Below are 25,981 nucleotides of genomic sequence, written 5' to 3'. Positions count from 1 at the left end.
GAAATATAAGGGGCTTTGGAATCTTTCAAAATGATTAAAAGCACGGCTGCATAATTGATTAGTTATGTGCTCTTGAATTGCTAACCACTTGAAGCTTCAATTTTGTCATGTATGTCATGAAGTGATAATCTGAAGTGATTATCTGAACATTTTAGGTTCACTGAGAAAATTATTGTTGTTTGTTTTATAACAATCCCCGGCATGCATTAAATGCATACAAATGTTAGGTTTTATTTTTACTTGAATTTATCCTGGACAACACCATACGAATTATCTTCCTTTAAAAATTTGATCATATTCTCATTGAAAATCTTCATTGACTTCATATTAGTTAGAAATCAAACTCACCAGAATATTTTAATTCCAGTTTACTACTCCAACCTTATTTCCTGCCTTTCCACTCATGGCTCCTATTAAGTAAGTTTCACAACCTTCTCACCACTCACTGAACTTTCTAATAATACTCTGTGTCTTACCCATACAGTTCCTGCCCCCACTTTGGAAAGGTTTTCTCCCACTTTGTCTCTTGGTAAAACTCCTATTCATCTTCAACCCAGATCAAGTGGCCTATCTTCTGGAAGTCTACACTGACTCATCCAAGGAGAAATAGTTATTCGGTCCCCCATGTTGTTTACAAATAGTATATTAATTTCTTGTGACTTTCCCTATGTGTTTCAGTTTGTTAAACAACAGTAACAAGGACAACAATAGGAATAATTGACATTTATGTAGTGCATACTATATATAAGACTATATATATATATATACATATATATATACATATATATATATAGTCTTTTTATATATAGTCTTTTTATAGTCTTTTATATAGTCTTTATATATATACTATGTCTTTTATATTTGCTTATCTCATTTAAACTTCTCTACAACACAATGGGGTAGATACTATTTTATTCCTATTTTGCAGATGAACAAACTTAGGCTTAAAGTTTGTATTTAGTGCCAGATGAATCACTTTAACTTCAGAATCCATACTATCATTTATTTTTTTAAAAAAATTAAATGTTTAATTACTTTTGAGAGAGAGACAGAGCATGAGCAGGGGAGTGGCACAGAGAAAGGGAGACACAGAATCCAAGGGAGGCTCCAGGCTCTGAGCCGACAGAACCTGACATGGGGTTCAAACTCACAGACAATGAGATCATGACATGAGCCAAAGTCAGACACTTAACTTACTCAACCACCCAGACACTCCAAGAATCCATACTTTTAAATATTAGTTGCTTATTGCAAATACCATATGTTGGTTTACAAACTCCTTTGAGAATATAATAAAAGTCCCATTTGTGGATCCATTTGCATGTCAGGTAGCTCATGGATCCTCTGAAACACTTCTGTGGATCATAAGGAATCCTCTGATCTGAAGATAAGACCCCTTTCCTGGGAAGCCTGGGTGACTCAGTCGGTTGAGGAGCAGACTCTTGATTTCAGCTCAGGTCATGATCTCATGGTTTGTGGGATCGAGTCCTTTGGCAGGTTCCATACTTACAGCACAGAGCCTGCTTAGAGTTCTGTCTCTCCCTTTCTGCTCTTCCCCTGCTTTCACTCTTTCTCAAAATAAATAAAATAAACTTTGCAAAAAGACTTCTTCAGGTCAAGTTTTAAATTCTATAATCTGATGAACAAATATTCTCAAACTTTTTGTTTTCAAGTAAAATCCGCATTTCAAATGACAGCCTTCAGATACCTCCGTAATGTGACTTCTTAGGAACTCCAAACTCTTCAGTTTCCATGAAACAAAGTTTGAAAAACACTAGGTTAAGGTAATGACATGTTCAATCCCTCAGAAAATGTTTATTTCTCCAGAGCCTGGGTGGCTCATTTGATTAAGCATCTATCTGACTTTGGCTCAGGTCATGATTTCATGGTTCATGAGTTTGAGCCCCATCTTGGGCTCTGTGCTGACAGCTGAGCCTGGAGCCTGTTTTGGATTCTGTGTCCTCCCCGCTCATACTCTGTCTCTCTTTCTGTCTGTCTGTCTCTCAAAAAATAAACATTAATTTTTTTTAAAAAAAAGAAAATATTTCTCTTCATGTTGGAGAGCAACTTCTTATGAGCCATACCTAACTTATCATTGTATCCCATCATTAGCTTCTTGAAGGGTTATTTACACAATTAAGATTTTATATGAATATTTCAATGAGTTAGGATTTAAAAGAAAAGTAAACCATGTTTCCACAACCAGGGTAAGTGGGACAAATTGCTTTTTATCCTGGAAGCTGAGGAGCATTGGCAAATGACTGACAAAAATGGAAATGTGTTCCTCCAGATTATTGAGACCACCTCCCAGACATATTTGGATCAATGCTCAAACATGTGAATTATAAATTAATCAGTGGATTAAAAGAACAAAGTGGTGATTATATATGGGTAGCAGAGATTGCAAATTGACTGCCAATGGAGTGACTTTGACCCACAAATATTTGTCCTGCATAATATCTTTTAAAAATTAAGCCAGTATTTAAACACCAGGGTATTTGTTTTTTACATGAATCTCTGGGTTTTCAGCTTCTCTTGAAAATTTGGAAGCTCTGACAATATAGGGCCCATTCTCACATGGTGACGATTGGCTAGAACTGAAGAACAGATGTTCGCTCTACACTGGACTTGTACTTTCCAGGGCTACACAGCCCTATTTCACACATTTACCATACCTGACTGTCCCCTGTTGGCACTTGTAACCCTAGAAGACAGGCCTGGAAATTTGAAGAGTTTACAACAAAACTGTTTTTTTTTTTTTAATAATGCATCATATGTTGCGATGCAAAACAAAAGTCATCTCTTCTAAAGTGTATATGTTAAAGATATACACTCCTAAAGAGTCACTGAACCTGCTAAGACTTCCAAGAAATGGTATAAGTAGATAAGTCCCACATTTAGTTTGAATCCATACCAGTTTGACTATGGAGAAACTAAAGACTTGAATTCTAGCCTACTGGTCAAAGGCAAATCATTTCTGCAGGTAGTAATGAAGCAGCATGGAATCCTGGTACTCTGTGATAAGTATGAAATCAAACCCAGAAGCCCAATATTATTTCAGTGGATAAGGCATCCACAATTAAATGTATTTTTTAATATTCATTGTCTATAAGAAAAAATAGGGGAGAAGGGAAGCGGTTGAGATGAAGATCAGTGTTCTTTTTATTCTCTATAGATTGGTTTTAAATTTGCATATCATCTCGTAATTAAAAACAATAATAAAAAACAAACATAAATGGGCATTCTAGTTCATCACATTTTATAATTCTTTCTTTCTTGGTCTTTTCTATGTGGTGATGATGGTGACAGCATTATTAAAATAGTCTAGTAGGATATAGTAGTTTCAGTTATTCGAAGTCCTTATAGTTCTATAGGGCCTTGAAGTAAGTTTCCATTTGAGAAAAAAGAAATTAACTATATTAAGGTTCAGTTGTTTGTGTTGGCTAATAAATATAACACTAAATTTCTATGCCTAGTGCTTTGTTGAAGCTTAGGCCAGAGTATATATATTAGAGAACTGATTTGATTTAGGAGGACTTTGAGTCCCTTAAGTTATCATGGAAAAACCTGCTAAAATCTCTTTGATGTGTCACTCATCTTTCAGCAGCCCTGCTAATATTAGAGCACTTCATTTTTTTTTCTCCCAAAGCACTTTCACATACTGCAAACTTGCTTTTAGGTATTGCGATTAAGTCAGTTTTAGGATATTTAGCTTAATGGAGGTACGGACAGGGGTAGCTCAGAAATAAGGACAACTGACTGATTCAGGAGTTTTCTTTATGCTTCAGCAGTCCTTAAGACTGAGAGACTTAATAATTCTGATAAGTAGGTAACAGAAACAACACCTAGGAAGACTCTGGGAATGTGAGAGTTGGCATTTATATTAGATCCTTACCATTTATTTACCATTTGAAATTTGACTATTCACAAACTACCCCAAAAGTTTATGACATTTAAAAACGGTGATCATTTTTGAAGCTCAGAATTTGAATTATTTTCTTTTTAACTCTGGTAATTTGGAGAGAACCACATAGGTAGAATGTGAGTCTAGTCGCTCACTGGGCATCAATGCTGTCTGTTGTTCTCTAACCATCTCTGTATATGAAGCATTTCTCTTGGTATGGTTAAAACACATTGGGGCGCCCAGGTGGCAGTCCATTGAGCATACAATTTCAGCTCAGGTCATGATCTCACAGTTTGTGGGTTCAAATTCCACACCAGGCTCTCTGCTGTCAGCACAGAGCCTGCTTCAGATCTTCTGTCTCCCTCTCTCTGCTCTTCCCCAACTTATGCTTTCTCTTTCTCTCTCTCTCTCAAAAATAAACATTTAAAACACACACACACACACACACACACACAGCTTTTTTATGGAAATAAAATGGTCTTCAAAGTTGAAAAGGGGCTTCTCCACTGAAATAGGCTAACATTTTATCAGTATTTCTATGTATGTTTGCATACTTGGAAACTTAGATTTTAAAAGTTGAAAATTTCAAGGGTCTCCTGTCCTTTTGGTATATCCTTTAATACTGAGTTTCTTGTTTGTTTTTTTAAATATAATTTACTGTCAAATTGGTTTCCATACAAACACCCAGTGCTCATCCAACAAGTGCCCTCCTCCATGCCCACCACCCATTTTCCCTTCTCCCTCACCCCCATTCAACCCTCAGTTTGTTCTCAGTATTTAAGAATCTCTTATGGTTTGCCTCCCTCCCTCTCTGTAACTTTTTTCCCCTTCCCTTCCCCCATGGTCTTCTGTTAAGTTTCTCAAGATCCACATATTAGTGAAAACATATGGTATCTGTCTTTCTCTGACTGACTTTATTTCACTTAGCATAATACCCTTCAGTTCCATCCATGTTGCTGCAAATGGCCAGATTTCATTCTTTTTCATTGCCAAGTAGTATTCCATTGAATTTATATACATCTTCTTTATCCATTCGTCAGTTGATGGACATTTCAGCTCTTCCATTATTTGGCTATTGTTGAGAGTGCTGCTATAAACATCGGGGTACATGTGCCCCTATGCATCAGCACTCCTATATCCCTTGGGTAAATTCCTAGCAGTGCTATTGCTGGGTCATAGGGTAGTTATAGTTTTTTGTTTTGTTTTGTTTTGTTTTGTTTTGAGGAATACCCACAATGTTCTCCAGAGTGGCTGCACCAGTTTGCTTTCCAGAGTCTCTTATTTTTAACAGTGCACAGCCTTGAGTTTGTCAAACATTTGCCAATTTAATCTTCATTTTGTCAAATTAAAAAAATGTTCATTGCATGCCTATTCACCCAGATATGGGATTAACAGAGATTAAAATGAAGCATTGCTTCAAATGAGTTTCCTTCCAGAGATACTCCTTACACTCAAGATTTAAAGACTTCTATTTCTGGTCATATGATCCTCTAATTATTCACATTCTTTTTCACTTTGCTGTATCTTTACACATGCCTTTTCTTCTCCTTTAAATGATCTCTATGCCTAAGTGCTATTTTCAGTCCAGATTCAGCTCAAGTGGTAATTTCTCCAAGAACCTTACAAGGAGAGTTGAACATCTTTCTCTGAGTCTACCTAGCTTTATATAGAGGTTTCCCATGATGTTTTTTTTGTTGTATTGACATTATACATTTGTGTACTTTTCCCCACTCTGGTATTGCCCACTATCCCTAGATCTTTAGCCTGTTGGCGGGTTAAGCCATGTTTGTTTGTTTGTTTGTTTGTTTTTCGTTAGTGGGCATCCTCAGTTCATATCAAAGTGCCTAGAAGAGTAAACACTCACATAATTTCAGATAAAGTTCAAAGAACTGGAGGAAAATGCCCATCAGATAGAATGGAATGAAGAGGTGAGGTAAACGCTGTTCAGGATGAAAAAAAGCTGAGAGGCAGCAGTATTCAGTATATACAGGGCAAAAATGTGCAGTTAATTGAGAGCTGACAGGACACTGCCAAATGAGAAAAGAGCAACTACACTGGAGAATAACCTAGCAACAAATACAGGAAATACAGTGGCCATTTGTTCAATGACCATATGATTGGGTTTGATTCTGGGCCTACCAGATACTACTTTGTCAAAATGATTCGACCAGATGTGTTTTATATCCAGAGGAAATGAAACAATTAGGATAACAAAATAATGTTTCAAACTTTTTTAAAATGCAAATGAAATACCTTTATGAGAAATGCATGAATCACAAAATTCAACCATACATTTAATTTTAACTATGTCTAGGAAGTCAGAATGAGAAATTGTAACTGTATGCCACTGATTTATCTTTGTAATAATCTTAACATTCTTAACATGTTTTCTTATTATTACACTAAATAATATAAGTACCAGTTCCAAATAAATTATTTCTTACTTTGATAATTGCTCTAATTATGAAAATCCGATGAAGCAAGAATTCAACCTGGAATAGCCCTAGTCTTTTGATTCTTCTTTAAAACTTTATATTTATGCTTCCCTTTGTTCAAGAAAATATATATATACTTAGGCCATTTATGTAATATAAATATATATATACTTAGTGTCATTTGCTGTCTATTGATATAAAACAAATAGTCTTTAATATATTGTTTTATTTACAAAAGTTATTTAAATTTGTGTAAGGTCTTTTCAAAATGTTTATAAATCATATTCTCAGAAAAGGGCTGATTTTTAAGATTAGGAACCTTTTGTAATGGCATTTCCCCAAAATGGACCTAGTTATATGTTTTTGCCTGAGGATGTGACTTAAATCAAGATTTTCCAATTATAATCTGAGGAAAGGAAAACAGGTTATGTAAAATTATTTTATAACCAGATATTTCCATCTCTCTTCACTGAGTTCTGTGATATCCTGAGCACAGTACTAGGCCCTGGGACAATCAAAATTCATTAGAGAAAGTTCCTGCCTTTGAGGCACTAATGGTCAAGTAGGGAAGATAAATATATAAGGAGAAAAAGGCAATGTTTGAAAAATAATTAGCTAGAGGTTTGTGTAAATGCTATGGAAGCAGTGAAGGAAAGCATTTGGGCCAGTATGGGGGCCTCATGAATGTATGGTGGGGAAGATGCTGAGTCTTAAGGATGAATAATAGGAGGTGTGGAAGGGGAGAGAATTCTAGGGAAGGTAAAAAGCAAGTACCAAGACATAGGGTGGAAAAATAAAATACCTGATGCATCAAATTCTTGAAGCATGTTTCTATCTAAGAGCTTTTGCACTTCCTCGTTTTCTTTCTGGAACACTTATCCCCAGAAAGTCAAGTGGTTTATTCTCTCATTTCAGTCAGTTCTCTGATCAAATGTCATGTAGCACTCCTTAATCTATACTTTCTATCTCCTTCCTCTACTTTATTTTTTATAGTAGTAAAGGAGTTACTACGATGTGCTTATTATTTATTGTCCACATTAAAGCCTGCATGAACTTTGTATGTGGTTGGGTCCAAAGTTCCTAGAACAGGGAATGGTTCTCAATAAGAACTTGTTGAATGAATGAAATAATGCACCTATAAGTATTGGTATCAAGTGAGCATTCCAGAGATTCAGCTTTGCTTCTGTGACTATTTCAACACATAAGTGACTTAGGGTGGTAAACATGTTAAACAACCATGAACTTGAGGATAGAAGGATGGACTAGAGAGATGAATAAAGCATACTCCATTCTTGGTCCTAAAACTGTTCCATCAGTTTCTTAAAGCTTTTATGAGTTAGCCAGAAGCCTCATGTATTTGTAGGATTAAGAATTAATCATACATGTTGAAAGTTAACTTTCAACTCCAGATGAACAATATTCCAGGATCTATATAAACATAGTTTTGAAGGAGCTTGTGTCATAAGTTATCCTTGCAATACAGTCATGAATATAATCTCCTTAGCAAGAGTCTCTAGACTAGAAGCCCAACTCATAAAACTTCACATTTTTTCCAGGATTTCTCAGTTCTGAAGTAAGTGAAAATACAAACCTCATTGTCACAAACCAAAACATTCATAATTCTTTCTAATTTGGTGCAATTCCACTTGAAATTTCCAAGAAATACACATTTCTTTACCAATATAATGATATTGTATGACTTATATTTGTACATGACTAAATGCTTTAAATATGCTTAACTCAGAATGTGGGGAAATATTTGAATTATATTAATAGGAAAAGTGATCTGGTTGTTATGACTAGGCTGCTAATTACTAATATCACATACTATATATTAATATCTGTAGTTACTCCAGGTTAACAAAAAAAAGTAGCTATTTTATTTGATTATAGAATAACTGAAAAGATCTATTTTCCCAATTCTAGCAATATTAGTCATGCACTTTTAAAATATTTGAGAATATAATTTTATTTTATATTATTTTAAATGCTTGCCAAACTTCAGGCATGAATAATACAGTACTGATGTTCTATAATTCTAGGTTAAATTATGTTTAAAAATATATTAGGAATATATAAACATATGTTAAGAATATATATGTGTGGGAGCACCTGGGTGGCTCAGTCAGTTAAGCGTCTGGCTTCAGCTCAGGTTATGATCTCAGGGTTCGTGGATTCAAGCCCCACATCGGGCTCTGTGCTGACAGCTCAGAGCCTGGAGCTTGCTTCAGAGTCTGTGTCTCCCTCTCTTCTTTTGCCCCTCCCCCACTAGTGTGCTCTCTCTCTCTCTCTCTCTCTCTCTCTTTCAAAAATAAAATTTAAAAAAGGTTTTTAAAAAATATATGTGTGTATATATATGTAAGTATGTGTATATAGTATAAGGTAAGGATAAAATTTCCTTCTTGTGGATATGAATAACCATTTTTTCCCAGCACCATTATTAAAGACTATCCTTTTCCATTATGTGCTCTTAGTACCCTTGTCAAATATTAGTTAACTGTATACATGTGGATTTATTTCTGAGCTCTCTATTCTGTATCTTTGGTCCATATGTCTGTCTTTATACGAGTACCATACTGTTTTAATATGCCAGTACCATTCTGTAGCTTTATAATATATTTTGAAAGTAGAAAGTATGATGCCTCTGGCTTTGTTAATCATTCTCCAGATTGTTTTGTTTATTTTGGTCCTTTATGGTTCCTTAGGAATTTTATAATTGTTTTCTCTACATCTGTAAAAAAATGCCATTTGGATTTTGATAAGTGACTTAGAGGGTGGTAAACATGTTAAACAACCATGAACTTGTAGATTGCACTGAAATCTACAGATAGCTTTGGGTAGTGTGAACATTTTAACAATATTAAGCCTTGCAATTCATGGACATGGGATATTTTTTTCCATTTGTTCATGGTTCCATCCTTTAATTTCTTTCATCTATGTTTATAGTTTTCAGTGTACATGTCTTTGATCTCCTTGGTTAACTTTATTCTTAAGTATTTTATTTTTTATGCTATCATAAAGGGACTGTTTCCCATAATATAATTTACAGGTAGTTTATTGTTAGAGTATAGAAACACAACTGGTTTTTTAAAAATATTTTTAATGTTTATTTTTGAGAGACACAAAGAGACAGAATGTGAGAAGGGAAGGCGCAGAGAGAGAAGGAGACCCAGAATCCTAAGCAGGCTCCAGGCTCTGAGCTGTCAGCACAGAGCCCAAAGAGGGGTTCAAACCCACAAACTGCGAGATCATGACCTGAGCTGAAGTCGGACGCTTAACCTACTAAGCCACCCAGGTGCCCCAAAATGCAACTGGTATTTTTATGATTTTGTATCTTGCAACCATACTAAATTTATTAGTGCTAAAATTTTTGATTATGTATATATGTGTGTGTGTGTACTTTAGGGAACAATCAATAGAATAAACAAGCAACCTATGGAATGGAAGAAAATATCCGTAAACCATACATCTGATAAGTGATTAATTTCTAAAATATATAGTAAATGCCTACAATTTCATAGCCAAAAAAATCTAATGACTTAATTTTTTAAAAAAGAGTTGGGGACATGAAAAACCAATTCTCCAACAAAGACGTATAGATAGCCAACAGGGGTATGAAAAGATGTTCAACATCAGTAATCATCAGGGAAATACAAATCAAAACCACCACTCACCTGTTAGAATGACTTTATCCAAAAACAAAACCAGAAAAAAACAAAAGAGGACTGTTGATAATGTTGGTCCTACTAGTGCCCTACTAGTGCCCTACTAGTGGGAATCCAAGCTGCTGCAGCTGCTATGGAAAACAGTATGGAGGTTCCTCAAAATTTAATTAAATTAAAAATAGAACTACCATAGGACCCAGAAATCCCACTTCTGGATATTTCAAAAGAATTGAAATCAGGATCTCAAAGAGCAATTAACACATCCGTGCTTATTCCAGCAATATTCACAATAGCCAGCATGTAGGAAAAAAACCCTAAATTTCCATGGATGGATGGGTGGATAAAGGAAATGTGATATATAAAATGGAATATTGTGTATATATATATGCATATATATGTATATATATAATGGAATATTATTTAGTCTTTAAACAGAGGCAACTCTTGCAATATCTAACAACATATTATGTTAAGCAACATGAGCCAGGCAGTCATTCAAGTACTGCATGATTCCACTGACATGATTCCACTTACATGAATTATCTAAAATAGTGGAACTCACAGAAGTAGAGAGTAGAATGGTGGTTTCCAGGAAATGGGGATAGGGAGAAATGAGGAGTTATTATTCAATGACTATAAAGTTTCAGTTATGTAAGATAAATTCTAGCAATCTGCTTTACAACATTGGGCAGAAAATGAACAGTATTGTATTTCACATTTATAAATCTGTGTAGGTTTCATGCTAAGCGTTCTTACCAAAAATTTAAAAAATACATATGTACATACACATAATTTTAAAATCTGTAAGTTGTTTAAAAATACCAAAATTGTGTTTTCTTTTTGTTTTGAAAAAATAAGTTCCATTATTAGAAGTTATTGGTCATTTATTTAAAATCAACATTATAGTAGAATGAGGGAAATTTTTTTAAACTAGATATCTGAAATAGTTATTGAATTTTCATTACTGAAGCTGGGAAATAAGAAGTTATGAAAATTTAAGAATCCTTCAAAACGTGAATATATGGTTCAGAGTTTTCCATGAAGCCAGCAGATGTTGGCTGTGTGTATTCATGTTCTTTATAAGTAGTATAAACAGCAAGTATTCAGCATTTATATACCACCTGACATAGCAAACACCACAAAGACATTTATTTGTTAATCATAAAGAAAATAGGTGTTAAGAATAATTTAGAGCATGTTATTTATGTCACCAACAGGCTAATTTTATACCTTACAATAGAGGAGTTAAAGAAAAATTGGTCACAAGAAAGCAGTCTTTAGCTTTCAGAGGGTAGGGAAATTGTACTTTTACTTACAATAAATACAGAACATGTTAAGAATTTTCTCCCCTATGTGATCTTGGGAAATAGTTTTCCATGCATAGTGGAAGCTTGAAAGAAGACAGGGAGAGAGAGGGAGGGAGGGAAGGAGGGAAGAAAGAAGGGAGAGAGACAGAGAGAGGAAGAGAACCTGAGAGAGAGCACGCAAGCACACAGACACGTCCTTTACTTGCTGCAAATGAATTGTAGTCTAACACCTGTGCCTTAATTGCTTTCATGAATGGCAACTGCAGATGTATACACAGTCACAAGTCGAGAAGTCGAGTGAGTATAACAGACTTCTGACATCTCCATATAAAATATTTAGATATGACATAAGTGGTTTCCTTTTTTCAATTTTTCAACTTAAGATAGATTTGATAAATAAAAAAAGTATACTCCTTCATGGTGTAGTTTATAAATTGATTTTTCAGTTCATCAGTGCAATAATATCTCACTAGCAAAAAAAATATTAATTTTACCAAATCCCATCTATTTCTGCCTTTTTCATTCATAGCTGAAACTTAGCTGTTCAGCTGAAAGAAAAGAGTTACTATTTGAATAAGTGATATTGCCCATTTAAACATAGAGCAGTCAAGTGTTAATTTTTATATATTCATGATTGCCAGTATTTTGGTTAATTCTCATGACATCAACTGACATCCTGCTTGAAGTAAGATTTCACAATCTTATGAGTTATTCATATATTTTATTCATATAGATCTAGGCATTATCAATATTTTCCCTACAAAGAAGGACTATATATATATGAAGGATAAAATACCTTAGGAGTGTATTGATCAGTTTATAAGTAAAAATAATACTAAGATTAATTTTATTGAATTGGGAAAATGATTTACATATATCAAGAATTCTTGAAATATTCTTGAATAAAAAAATATTAATTTTTACCAAACCCTAGGGAAAAAATCAGACATATCAAATTTCATCTAGAAGCAACTAAATCTTAATGTTGCTTATGAAACAGAGATAAAATTTTAAGTGTTGTAAGCTTTCTTTATTTCTAAAAATAATAAATTTATGACAACATGGATGGACCTTGAGGGTATGATGCTAAATGAAATAAGTCAGTCAAGGAAAGGAAAATATCATATGATTTTACTTATATGTGGAATCTAAAAAATTAAACAAAACAGCAACAAACTCATAAATACAGAGAACAAACTGATGGTTTCTAGAGGGAACAACATGAGAAGATGGATAAAATAGGGGAAAGGGATAAAAAGGTAAAACCTCCAGTTATTAAAAAAAAAAAGGCATTTAATAACCACCAGTTATTTTAAAAAGGGGTACAATGTACAGTATAGAGAATATAGTTAATAATATGTAACAACTTTGTAAGATGACAGATAGTAACTAGATTTCTCCTGGTGATCACTTCTCAATGTGCATAAATGTTGAATCACTATGTTGTACACCTGAAACTCATGTAATATTGTATACCAAATACACTTCAACAAAAAATGAATGAATAAATAAATAAATGAATGAATATTAAAAATAAGGAGCACAGAATGTTTTAGGTAGATTATTCCAAGGCAAGAGGCATAACATGATGATTAAGTAGAAACAGCTTTTCAGGGGCGCCTGGGTGGCTGGGTTGGTTAAGTGTCTCTTGATTTCCGCCCATGTCATGATCTCCCAGTTTATGAGATTGAGCTGACAAAATGGAGCCTGCTTGGGATTCTCTCCTTCTCTCTCTCTCTCAAAATAAATTAATAAACTTAAAAAAAATAAATGACTTTTCAGTCATATTGCTTTATTTTTTATTTAAGTTTATTTATTTTGAAAAAGAGAGAGAGTGTGAGCAGGGGAGGGACAAAGAGAAAGAGAAAAAGAGAACCCCAAGCAGGCTCTGTGCTCTTAGCACAGAGACCAACCTGAGGCTCCATCTCATGAACCGTGAGATCACGACCTGAGCCACAATCGAGAGTCCCACAATCAATCGACTGAGCCTTCCCCCCTCACCCCTACCCCGGGGAATCCCATGTATTGCTTTTTTTAAAGCCCGCTCTGACATTGCTAATGTTTTGTCTTGGGCAAATTGCTTAACCTATCTGTGCCCATTTTCTACCCATAAAATGGGAAAAAAATGTCTATCTCACAGGGTGCTTGTGAGAATTCAATAAGATAGTTCATTCAAACTAAGCACAATGTGTGATACACAGAAAATGCTCCATTTTTGATATAATAATAATAATAATAATAATAATGTCATTAAAATTGAGGTAGCCTCAGTTTAAAAATAAATTAGTAAATTTTATGACTATGGCATTTGAAATGTTTACTTACAGTCAGTTTGGGAGCATGGGTTTTAAGAATGTTGGCAATTATGTTTGTGGGAGAACATATTTCTGACTTCTCTCTTACCTACAAACTTAAATGTGGAACTTTAGTTGTTTGCATAGCATTTGAACTACCATTTATTCAAGTTTCTAAGATACTATCTCTAAAATTACCTTTAGAAGCCTCCTATCTGTTTTCTTGGCTTGTATTCTACACCAATGTAGATGAGATAAGTATAGCGTTGCATGCTAAAATATTCTGCAAAAGTCAGCATGAGTTTAAACAGTTTCATTGGTTCAGTTATCATTGGAGTTATCTGTATTTACATATCATTTATAGTAAACATTCCAAGCAGCTTCATAATAAAATTCTTATGGGGAAACAGTAACTAACATAAAATAAAATCAAATCATATATCTTCTCTTTATGGATCCCTTTATTTCATACTTCAGGATTTGGGATTTTTTTTTGGGGGGGGGCTGAGCTTTCTGATATTTATGCTGGGTGCACAATTAGTGAACTTGGCATTGACACATGTTTCAGAGGTCAAAACCATGCAATGATATAGTCTCTTGCTTTGTCTGAGATTGCCCAAGACCTTCTGTGATAAGTAGCAAGTATATCATCTGCTATATTTTACAAAAAGGAAGAAAAAAAAAAGCCTCACTATTGACTTCTATTATATTAAATATTTTTCTAGGACAGGAGTGTATATAACCTAGTATTACACCCTAAATAAATTCTAAACATTAGGCCTTTTTTTTGTTTGTTTTAGGTTACTGTATTCTATTTAAATTTAATTTTTTAAGAACTATGACCTCAAATATTACCAAGCTGTGGGATTTATATCATAAAGAAATAATAAGTAACACCTAAGATTTGGAGTGTTTGCATTTTTATTAACTATTATCTGAAAAAAAATTCAGCTGAAATTAATTCAGTGTATTTCAACATATTCTCTAAACTATTCTTATTCTATTATTTCATAAATGTTACTTTTTGAAGTTCTAGGACAATGTGATGATTATAATATCCCAGAGTAAATTATTTTAGATAACACAGAATTTAAGTCAGCAACTTCCTGTCAGTTAACACAGTAGTAGCTTTTAGTACCCTAGTTTATCCTCTCTTTTTCCTCTTAAGAAATAGGTGTCCCTCAAATAACTACATCTATCTTTCTGTGTCCATATGGTTTTGAACAAGTGGTGAAAGTATTCACTATTTGCTGTGTACCCACACTTGTCTAGTTCAGCTGGAGTGCCATCTGGTGTGGTACTCTTCCCATTTTCCTCATTTTGATTGCTTTCTCAACCTGGAAAATGGTAGCTTGATTGTCCATCGGGTCTCCATATGGCTGCTGGATTATCCTATGTAGTATCTATCCATCAGCAATATTTGATGGGTTATTTAAAGTTCATCCAGGGTGTTCACAAGTTAATAAATTTGGTCAGAAATCTCAGAAATTTTATTTGGAGAAGTATCATCATAGATTTTAGGAAGAAAATCTTTTGGATTGGTTAAAGGAAAGAAATAAGAAAACACATCCGTATCTTTCTGAGAAGCAGATGGCTACTCATATAGTGTTAGTTTCCAAAATTGTTTCTATTTTTACCCTTCTATACTGTCTAAGATGACATTTTAGTGGAAACAGCATCCTTGCATGCAGACCATCTTTGTTGCTTAAAGGACAACTATTGAAATAAGAAAGCCTATGAGATTAAATGTCTCCAGAACGATGAGGCATCCCAACAGAACTATAAACATCCGTCAATGAAAATGGAATCAGATCCTAATGATAGATGCCATGAAGATATGATAGAAGGCAAGAGTGTAAAGATGTGAAGAAACTATGGTGTATATCCTTGTGTGAATATAAACTTTCTTGAAGGAGATCATAGTTTAGCAACCCCCCTTTCTGCCCTCCTACCAAAATAAGCCAAATTTTTAATAAATTTTGGAGCACCAAAAATGTATAGATTCTAAATTTATCATTCAACATTCCCCATTTCTCCATGACTTTCTAAGTAGGATGGAGTAGAAAGACTGTTTTCTCCTCTATTTCTCATCTTATGCTTTACTGATTTTAATTTCATTTCTCTCGCCATTCTCTTTTCTCATTCATTCATTTATCCCTTTCCCCCCCCCGACAGTTACAGAGTACCTACCAAAGATTCAGGAGAGATAACAGGGAATTTGGAGAGGATTGCTGTGTACTCATGGAGCTCTTCGGAGAAAGAAGGTATGTGAACCAATAATTACAATAAAATGTGATCAGCACCAGAAGATTTTCATAAGGAAATATGAAACCACAGAAAGCCCCCTAACTCTGCCAGGTGGATTCCAGATTAATACATCTTCATGTTTTCCTGAATCACTGTCTGCACATAAATATCTATTTTATTTTATCTTTCACACAAGATTTAATGAAGTATGTTTAATGACATCATTTGTTGTATATACAAGTGGAAATATTTCTAACTGGCTTGAAACCTCAACAAGCAAACCCTAACTGAAATTGGAACATAATTTGCAATTTACCTCATCTGTGTAATATATGTATAAAATGTTTCTGAATTATGTATTCCTACTTTCTTTAAAAAATATTTTTTAATGTTTTATTTATTTTTGAGAGACAGAGACAGAGTGCAAGCAGGGGAGGAGCAGAAAGAGAGGGAGACACAGTATTGGTAGCAGGTTCCAGGTTCTGAGCTGTCAGCACAGAGTCTGTTGCAGGGTTTGAACTCACAAACCACAAGACTGTGACCTGAGCCAAAGTCAAACACTTAACCGGCTGAGCCACCCAGGCGCACCTCCCTCTTTCTTAAAATTATTCCTTCTTATGTAAAAATGGAAAAGATGTTTATGATTCTTACTTGGTATCTATTAATTCTTTGGATAAGCTTTTATTTTATAACCCTTAACATGAGACCAGAATTTAGCTTTCACTTTGAAGAAAGCTTTAATCTCAATATTAGATTATTACACATCTTATTTTATGAGCTTACTGCAAATTTCTTGATATCTCCAAATTTTGCAAAATGCTGGCTCTAGAATCTACCTTTTTCAAAATGGATTTGAATTCTGTTACTTTTATCTCATAAGAGATGTGTTAGTTCCATATTAAACTCTAATTTTTTTCAAAATTAATTGAAAAATTACATGTAATTGATATCTGTGTCTTAGAGTTGTGCTTAAATTAGAATTAGAATTGTCAGAAATAATGCGAAGACTGAATGATGCCTGTTCCAAGTACTGTACTAGGCTAAAGCTTTATAAAACTTACTAGTTTTATTTATAATAAATCTAAAAGTTTAAAAGTTTTATTCAAAATCAAGGAGCGTTATCATCTGATTAAAAATGTATAGTTTGTATAGGACACCTGAGTAGCTCTGTCAGTAAAGCTTCCAACTCTTGATTTCAGCTCAAGTCATGATTTCACAGTTGATCGGATGAGCCCTGCTTTGGGCTCTGCACTTACAGTGTAGAGCCTGCTTGGGATTCTCCCTCCCCCCACCACAGCCCCACCACCTCTGCCCCTCCCTGCTCATACATGTGTGCACTCTGTCTTTCAAAAGTAAAAAATAAAAATAAATAAATAAATAAATAAATAAAAATTTAAAAATATGCACCGTTTGTGAATTTATTCAATTTTATATTCAATTGTTGTCACTTTATATCAGTCAATTAAGAACCTTTGGACCTATGGATGCTTGGGTGGCTCAGTCGGTTAAGTGTCTTGACTCTTGATTTCAACTCAGGTCATGCTCTCACGGTTTGTGGGTTTGAGCACCACATCAGACTCTGTGCTGACAGTGCAGAGCCTGCTTGGGATTTTCTCTCTCCCTCTCTCTCTGCCCTTTCCTGGCTCTCTCTTTTTCTCTCTCTCAAAATAAATAAACTTAATAAAAAAGAACATTTGGACCTAAAAAAATTTCAAAATAGTCATAAAAAAAGACAAACCCTTACATTTTGTACACAAAATGAATATAATAGATTTTCCCTTACTTTTCTTTAATTTATTGTGGTGATATATAAATATGCCATTATTATCATGAATTTCTATGTAAAATGTATTTAAATTAATTTTCATAAAACATCTATAATAATTTTATAAGGCATTTTTTAACTAATTTCTTGGTGCTGCAGTGTAAATATTTCAAAGCAAAATAAAATGCTCTCTAACTAGCACCTATGTATAATAAGATGACAGAATACTTATTAAATTAATCTTTGAGATAGTCCATGTAATTTTTTTCTGAAATGATAAGTTCACATGAAAATATTTTTAGATGTTTTTGACAAACAATTTTCATTTGTTTCTGTCTTCCTCAAATAATGTGTATATTTTGGTAATCAAATGCATTCATTGTGAATAAGGAAACATAAACAAGAAGTAGTTATTACTCTAAGGACAAAAAAATTATCAAGATGAATTATATCCTATAAAAACATGTTCATCTTTATCATAGACTATTGTAAACAGAAGATCCAAACACAGATCATCGCTCTGAGATGTTCTTAGAAGTTCTTAGAAAGATAATATCTAGTAAAGAATACTATTTTAAACATTAACTACTTCAGCTTTCACTCTTAAATCTGTTTCTTAGAAGGGATTTCTTTATTTTTCCAAATTACTACAACTTTTCAAAAAAGTTTCTCTCTTCAGCAAATCTTCGTGCAGGAGAGCTGAGATTTCCTGAGAATCATGCTAATTAATGAAACTGAAGGACAAATTGAAGAATATATTACTAAAATATTTTGATATGTATAGGTGTCTATGCACTTTACAGTGCCTTTGCTTAGAACACTTCATCAAGCCTTTGTTTCATTTTTGTCTTTCAGGATCTCAGTAACAGCCCCATTTCACCTTGTCTAAATTGGCCTTCTTCAGTTAATCTCCATCTCCTCAATTTCCTCTGTGGAAGTTTTCACAATTCGTGATTATTTGTTCTCTCCATTGATGTGTTTATTGGTCTTTTATATCATGCTTGGAAGCTTCATGTAGGCATCAAACTGTATTTTTGCAGTATAGATGCAGCAACTTGCATAGTGGCTGGCATACAGTAGGAGTTCAGTAAATACACATTGAATGCATTAATGAGTGAAATTAAACAGCACTCTTTTTTTGGCAAAATTCCTACTATCTCAAAATCACCTTAAGTGACGTGTTTTAGTGTGTGTGAAAGTCAGATATTCCAAGAAGGTGCTCACAAATTATGTGAAGGAATTATTTATTATTATTTCTAATATAAAACTTGTAGAATTATGACAATATTTATGCAATAGCAATAGGAAAACAAAGAGTAATAACTGCTAAAAGAAATGATAATTCTTTTCACTTTACCATCATTTACATTTTTGTCAACTTTAGAAAAGGAGAAAATGGTGAGAAAAATCTGTAAGGAGTTTACACACAAAAGAATATTTCAACGAAGGAAAATATGTCAGCTTACTATACCATATTTTGTTCTTTCAAAATATTACAAAATTGACATAGGACATAATGTTTGATGTTCTAAGAAAAATACAATATGTTTAGGAAACTGTATATGTGATATGGATGCATCACTATGAGAACTACATAAGGAACGGCTAACATTTCAAAAGCACAGATTTTCAAAATGGTATGTATATGTGTCTAAAATTGCTGGTGTACTATAATTAATTTTTATTCTATTTTAAAGGGTCATTCAGTTATCTTTTATAGACAATTTTCACAGCTTATCATGAATCCCTAGAGCTGCTATGGTTAGGCCAATATATTTACATGAATAGTATGTAAATGCATTTAGGTATTTAAGTATAGTGTTCTTGATATAGCCTAAGGTGTTTCATATGAATATATCCAACATTTCACTTTTTGAGGGAGATAAGTGTATTTTTATGCTTCATCACACATACTATAAATATCCTTTATGCTTGTACTGTATTCCCACCTTGCTTCACATCATTCATTTAATTTTTTACATACGCAGCATAATAAATGCATGATGCTAAATTCAAACTTTGTAAGAGTCTGACCCACGTTAAGTCAATTTCATATCTTTCTCCGTGCTTCACTGATCTGGTCAGAATATGGCCTTCTTTGTATATCAACAAGGATTCTGCTCTGTGATTGAAGCCATGAAATCAGATGAGAACCTGGGAAATACCAGAGAAATATTGTTCAATGGTATTGTAACTGTGAACAATTTTTTTTCAATTTTCTTTCTCAAAAAAAAAAAAAAGAACCGTCTTTGAGATTACATAAAATAACAGAAGGCTAAAACTAGTTCTACCACCTAATTTTACAGATGAAGGAAATGACACACAAGTACTGATTTAAGGTCACATTTCAATTAGTGGTAGAAACAAGAATAGCACCGAATTCTACCAATGCCCAAACTGATGTTCTCCTCAGGCCTCACTCATCTTTGCTGGTTGTTTTAGGAAGGCATAGAAATGGTGGTATAGTGGGAAGAAGTCAACGAGGGCTTTAATATAAAGTAGCCATCAGTTCTTGTACTTGTCTGCTGTGTGACTTTGGCTCTGGAACTCAGGTTTCTTATTTATAAAATGTCAATAATAATAATAAATGACACATAAGATCATTTTCAGAAATGAATGAAATGAGATCATAGATACAGCATACAGGGCCTGCAACAGGGTAGGCATTCAAATGCAATGTACACATTACTATTTTGACTATTTGTGATTAGCATTATTTTCATAGGAAATCATTAATGTAAGCATGAGTGACCTTACAGCATTCTACAGGAGATGATCACTTGATGGGCAGAGCTCATCTGACATTGGAAAAATCCAGCATTGGTTTGGCAGACCGTGGCTGCACCCTCGGTTTAGAAGTAATTAGTACTACTCAACCAAGGTAATCTGGAAATTGGCTCTCAGACCACATTTGCAATTTTATGTGGAGAGAAATGATTCAATATTCAGTAATGGTTAGGTACTTTCAATGTTCAACCCTGAGGTCCTGTGTAAATAGGATTGTTGTCGAAATGGAATAGAAGTTTTGTGTGCAAAATGACAGTGGGAGCAGCTCGTTAATCAGATTTACACAGAAAAGGAGGGGATTGTGCCCTCATGGGAATGCCAATGAGAAGGTGCATTGAATGTGGAAATCAGTTATTTTTAATGTTAAAATAAATATTAGCATCCTTCCTGCCTGTATGTTTCATAATGCAGAAAGGAATCCAATGTTTGTTTGTTGTTATGTTTGAACAATATTTTTTACTTCAAGAAGTCATTAAAATAGCTTGTAAATTAGTTTTATAAGATTATATAGTTATTGAGTGAAGAATGGAAAAATTAGTGATAAGCTGCATGTGAGGAAGAAATATTTTGGAATAATGATCACTTTTGTAATAATAAATGTGATGATGATGAAAAATACTTCACAGGTCAAACCACATGTGTGTTGATCTGGATGATTCATGATTTTGCATAATTTTGTTACTATCAACAGGACTTTTACTGAAGAAAATACTATCGTATTAAGAGTGTTAATTTGCAATATCTCTAGAGCTCAGTTTCCCACATTTAAAATAAGAGGAATTGTACCAAATGACCTCTTAAGTCTCTTCCAGCACTAAGCCCTGAAAACAATGCTATTATTTTTATGACAGTCTTTTGTCCTATATCTGGGCCCAGAATCCATCAGGACTGGATGAGACTTGAGGGTAAACATTTCACCCTGTGAGATTCAATTATAGATCAGATCACATCTGGAGTATTAGAGGAATGTAGGAGTGAGCCCAGAGATACTGTTTCTATAATCACCACCTATATTTTCCTGACCTTTCCAGACAGCATAAACCTAGTTTTGACTTCAAGAGGAAATTCCAAATTCAAAGCCGGAAACATATCTGCACAGTTTTCCAGAATTAGGAAGTCAGTTGCAGTGTGTTAACCCACGTCCTTGGTGGCTACAATATAAGTCACAAAATCAGCTTCTTCTTCTTCTTCTTCTTCTTTTTTTTTTTTAAATGTTCACATATCTTGACATGCATAGCTAATGACATCACAGTTTATCCTCTATCTGTGGTTTGTCTGGAAAATGGCTGAAAGTATTCAATGGTCTTCAAGCCTCAGGATTTCAAATTCGCAAAATTTTAAAGAGAATCCATTCCAAATTTCCTTTGTTTAACGTAATCCAGAAATCAAAGTGCCTTTAGATATAAATGACAAGATAATAGAATTCTAAGTGTTCTCTGCAGTGAATATTTTACTTTCATTTTGCACAGTGGAGCTTAAAGTGCCTCACTTTATGCTGATGGTGGTCACTTTTCAAGTTTTTCAGCCTCTTACAGTTAAAACATATGATAAAGTGGCCATTTGCAAAAAAGATGAAGAGAATAAGTGAGCATGAAATTCACAGAAACTGAGACCATATTAAATACTATGTTGGTGTACTTCCATCTACCACTATTTGTAGATAAAACTTTTAATTTGCTATATCAAGAAATTTACATGGACAGGTTACATTTTTGGTTAAAATTAGATATCTTGGAGAAAAATATAATAATCACAGTAAAGACAAGGTGGAAATACAAGAACTCTCATAAATAAATATAAATAAAATATGTAGGTATGTATAACATAGCTATGTATAACATTTAATGATACATAAATAGTTATGAAAAAATATATACTATTAAAGGAGCTTAAATGTTAAGTTTAATGCATTTTTCTAAAATAATTCATTTCTGTAGCAATATGGGTCTGGCCACAGTAAGCAAATTATATATATTGCAGGATAAAAAATAACAAAGAAAATGCCTTTTCCGAATATGCTTTATTACTTAAATTAGTGTAATTTTGAATTATAATAAATGTGAAAAGCAAAATTTATATAAATATCCTTCCTACTAAAATATGGAGAGAAATCAAAATGAAGCTAATTCTTTTAAAACAAATTTCTGTAAACAGATTGTTACCATGAGTGTTCTTTCTGCTGATAAACAACATGTAAAGTTAAAGAGAAGACATAAAAGCAGTAATCACCATGTACCAAATATCATTTCACGAAATCATTTTAGAATCTTCTAAGTCAAACTGGATTTTTAGCTCTTGATTAAAAATAACTGGTGGCTCCCTTGACACAGGAGGCCTAGTTTTCAAATCAACCAATATAATTAACACATGAATATTATTTAAAAGGTTATTTTACACTTTTAAATGTTTCTAAATAAATTCAACTAATGTATATGAATGTTTGTGTAATACATGAGATTCCTTTATGAAGACTAAGAAACAGAGATAAACTAGGCTAAAAGTTAATTAGTACAGAATTTCTAATATCATCTAAAGTTTCTTATAAGAAAAATAGATCATAATTTTAAAAGGATATTAATGTAACTCTTTGTATTTTATAATTGTTTCTACATTAGGTTGAAGCACTGAATCATCCTGAAGACGGGACAGCCTGTAAGTGGTTACATTTTCCTAAGAGATATAAAATCACCATGTGATTTTTTTTTTTTATCATGGCCTTCATTTGATTTGTAACACTTAATCCCCATTAGTTTAGCTATTAAAAATATATTCTATTCTTTTAGGGTGTTTTTTTTTTTTTTTTTTTTTGAGAGAGAGAGAGACAGGGTGGGGAGGGAAATAGAGAGAGAGAGGATCTGAAGCAGGCTGTGTTGACAGCAGAGAGCCTGATGTGGTGCTCAAACTCATGAACCAAGAGATCATGACCTGAGCTGAAGTCAGACACTTAAACAACTAAGCCACCCGGGTGCTCCAAAAATATTTTCAATTGTATTTGTAGATTTTTTTTAAGCATTACAAATAGCATTAATAGAAGACAAGGATTAGAATTATTTGAATATCTTGCTTTATCATCATTTAGAAGTACTTTGCAATTTGTTTTCCTGTTTTATTAGTGTTTTATGGATATCTTTGAGCTAAAATGTCATCCCCTTAGTTTCATGAATCATTGCAAAAACATCAGGGAGTATCATTTATAATGTACAACAATCTATTTTGATCCAAGAAAGTAGACCTTGCTGAAGTATGGCATTTTGGGATGCTATTTTCATGTAATGTGACGTGAGTGAAGTGAATGCTAAAATTATAATCTTGCCTGATATTTACTAGTAAAATAGTCATGGCATTAAAGTAGATATACATCAAAAAGAAAGAACATGAAAGAAGGGTAATCAAAATACTTTGATTTAATAAATATTATGCTTAATATTTCCCATTTTAGCATCCTAATTTTAATACCTGGACTTAATACCTGACTTAAGTGTGCTTTCACTTTTATTACCTTAGTATCTTTCTCCAGTTATCTTTATGTATATGGCCTAACTTTTCAAATTTTCTTTTTTTTTTTTAATTAAATGTTTACTTATTTTTTTGAGAGAGAGAGAGAGGAGTGGAAGGGCAGAGAGATGAGGAGAGAGAGATCCCAAGCAGGCTCCATGCTATTGGCTCAGAGCCTGACATGGGGTTTTAATCTATGAACCATGAGATCATGTCCTGAGCCAAAATCAAGAGTCAGACACTTACCTGACTGAGCCACCCAGGCACCCAAAGTTTTTCTTTTTTAAAATATAATGCATGATATATAAATATTACTTTAAAGTTTTAGTAGGAAAAACAATAATCAGGATTCAGGAAGACTGGGAACTCCTATGCCAGAAACCAGTATATAAGAATTAAAATTATTTTAAAGATAATATTAATAATTACTCTGTAAATGTGTAGTTATCATATCATTATAATCATAACAGTTTCCTATTATAAACTAAAATCCAATAGTTCCTAATGCAATCCATAATTTATTTTTGAATGGTAATTTATAACAAATCAACCAAATATTTAGTTTTTTATAAATGTAAAATTTCATTTACTATAAATTTAAAACTACATCATTTAAAAATTAGAGTTAAAAGCTATAAAATAATGCATTCTTAGGTGAATAATTGTTTACAATTTCCTTTATAGATCTGCTAATATAAGCATATTGGGAGAACGTTCTAAGAAGTATAAGGTAGCAGTCTACAAATAAAATGGTCAAGAGATGTGACCATTTGCAAAAACACTTCAAAAGCATTCTAGAAGAGAGATGTTAAACCATTAACGTTTCATTGTTAATAATGAATAAGTTCACATCTGATAACCTTTCCTGCTACCAGCATACTAATTTATATTAAATAGTGACTAATGATAAGATTATCAGCTATATAGGCCCACAGTAAGTCAAATGAGATATGGCTAAAAACTAAATCTATATACTCATTTGAGAAAGATTATAATGGTCTTTATAATATTAACATTTTTTCAAACTGACTTTTCCTTTATAAAATGTTTAAAGTAACAGTTGTTTGATAAAAAAAAGAACATGTCAGGGTGCTTATTTGGCTCAGTCAGTAGAACATGTGGCTCTTGATCTCAGAGTCATGAGCTTATGCCCCAAACTGGGTGGAGAGATTACTTAAAAAAAAAAAAGAGAATATGTGAAACATCAAAGATACAACAATGAACACCCAGGAATCCACCATACAACTAAGAACTAGAACCAATGATAAACTGAAACATTTAATATAAGAGAAAAACAAGCTGTTTTGTTTTGCTATTTCTGAATTTTAAGTATCTTCTCTGCCAAAATATAAGCGGCTTTGTACTTATTTTGCATTCTTGTTGCAGTCAAAACTCCTTTGTTTGAAGTTTGAAGTACTAACCATTAAATTAGTGTCTATTTAATAACTAAATCCATCAAACAACAGGCATACTAAAATGATTTCATTTTCCTTTCTGGTTAATATGAAGTGCTTAATCTTAAAATGTGAACTGTCAAAATAATGTACTTTTTTTTTTCCTCCACAAGAATAATTTCGATTTCTTACATATCTCTTGCCAAGCATTCTAACGAAACAGGGTATGTATAAATTGGTCCACCACCAAGACTCTCTCTTAACTTCAGTGTCTAAGTCTGGACAGTGTTGCTTATCTCGATTGTGGATAATTTTTTAAAAAAAGATAATATCCTAAAATGGACTTACAATTCTAGTTTATAGTCAGAATATATTTTTAGAGAGGGAAAATTCTATTATTCAATCAACTAATGGAATAACTATAACAAGGTAATACTTGAGAAAACAGAATCTCACAAAATTCATTAATGCATTCAAGCTGTAAAGTAAAATACTACCTATTATTTAATGTTATACCTATTGTCCATTAAGTAATTTTTTGATACTCAGGCCATCACCTTCTCTTTTTACATATTAGTAAATACTGTATTTTTACTAAGAAATATTATTAATACTTAATTGTATATTATATGTTATAATGTATGTAACTAAATTTATACTTTGATATATGCAAGTGTATAAGCAAGCA

The 25,981-nt window shown here is 33.1% G+C and overlaps 1 long non-coding RNA gene across 2 annotated transcripts in view; it reads left to right on the top strand.

Annotated features, from left to right (window-relative positions):
• The window catches only part of LOC120229465, a 128,676-nt gene extending 105,540 nt beyond the window's left edge, over positions 1–23,136 (top strand). For both annotated transcript variants that reach the window (XR_005527739.1, XR_005527740.1), the window contains exons 4-6: positions 15,781–15,869; positions 19,170–19,254; positions 23,020–23,136. This is a non-coding gene — a long non-coding RNA (uncharacterized LOC120229465). The remainder of the gene's footprint in view (positions 1–15,780; positions 15,870–19,169; positions 19,255–23,019) is intronic.
• The last annotated feature ends 2,845 nt before the right edge of the window (positions 23,137–25,981 follow it).

Source organism: Hyaena hyaena, unplaced genomic scaffold (genome assembly GCF_003009895.1).
Source record: "Hyaena hyaena isolate Hyena2069 unplaced genomic scaffold, ASM300989v1 scaffold_32, whole genome shotgun sequence".
Taxonomy (NCBI): Eukaryota; Metazoa; Chordata; class Mammalia; order Carnivora; family Hyaenidae; genus Hyaena; species Hyaena hyaena.
This window is presented reverse-complemented; position numbering and strand designations above follow the sequence as displayed.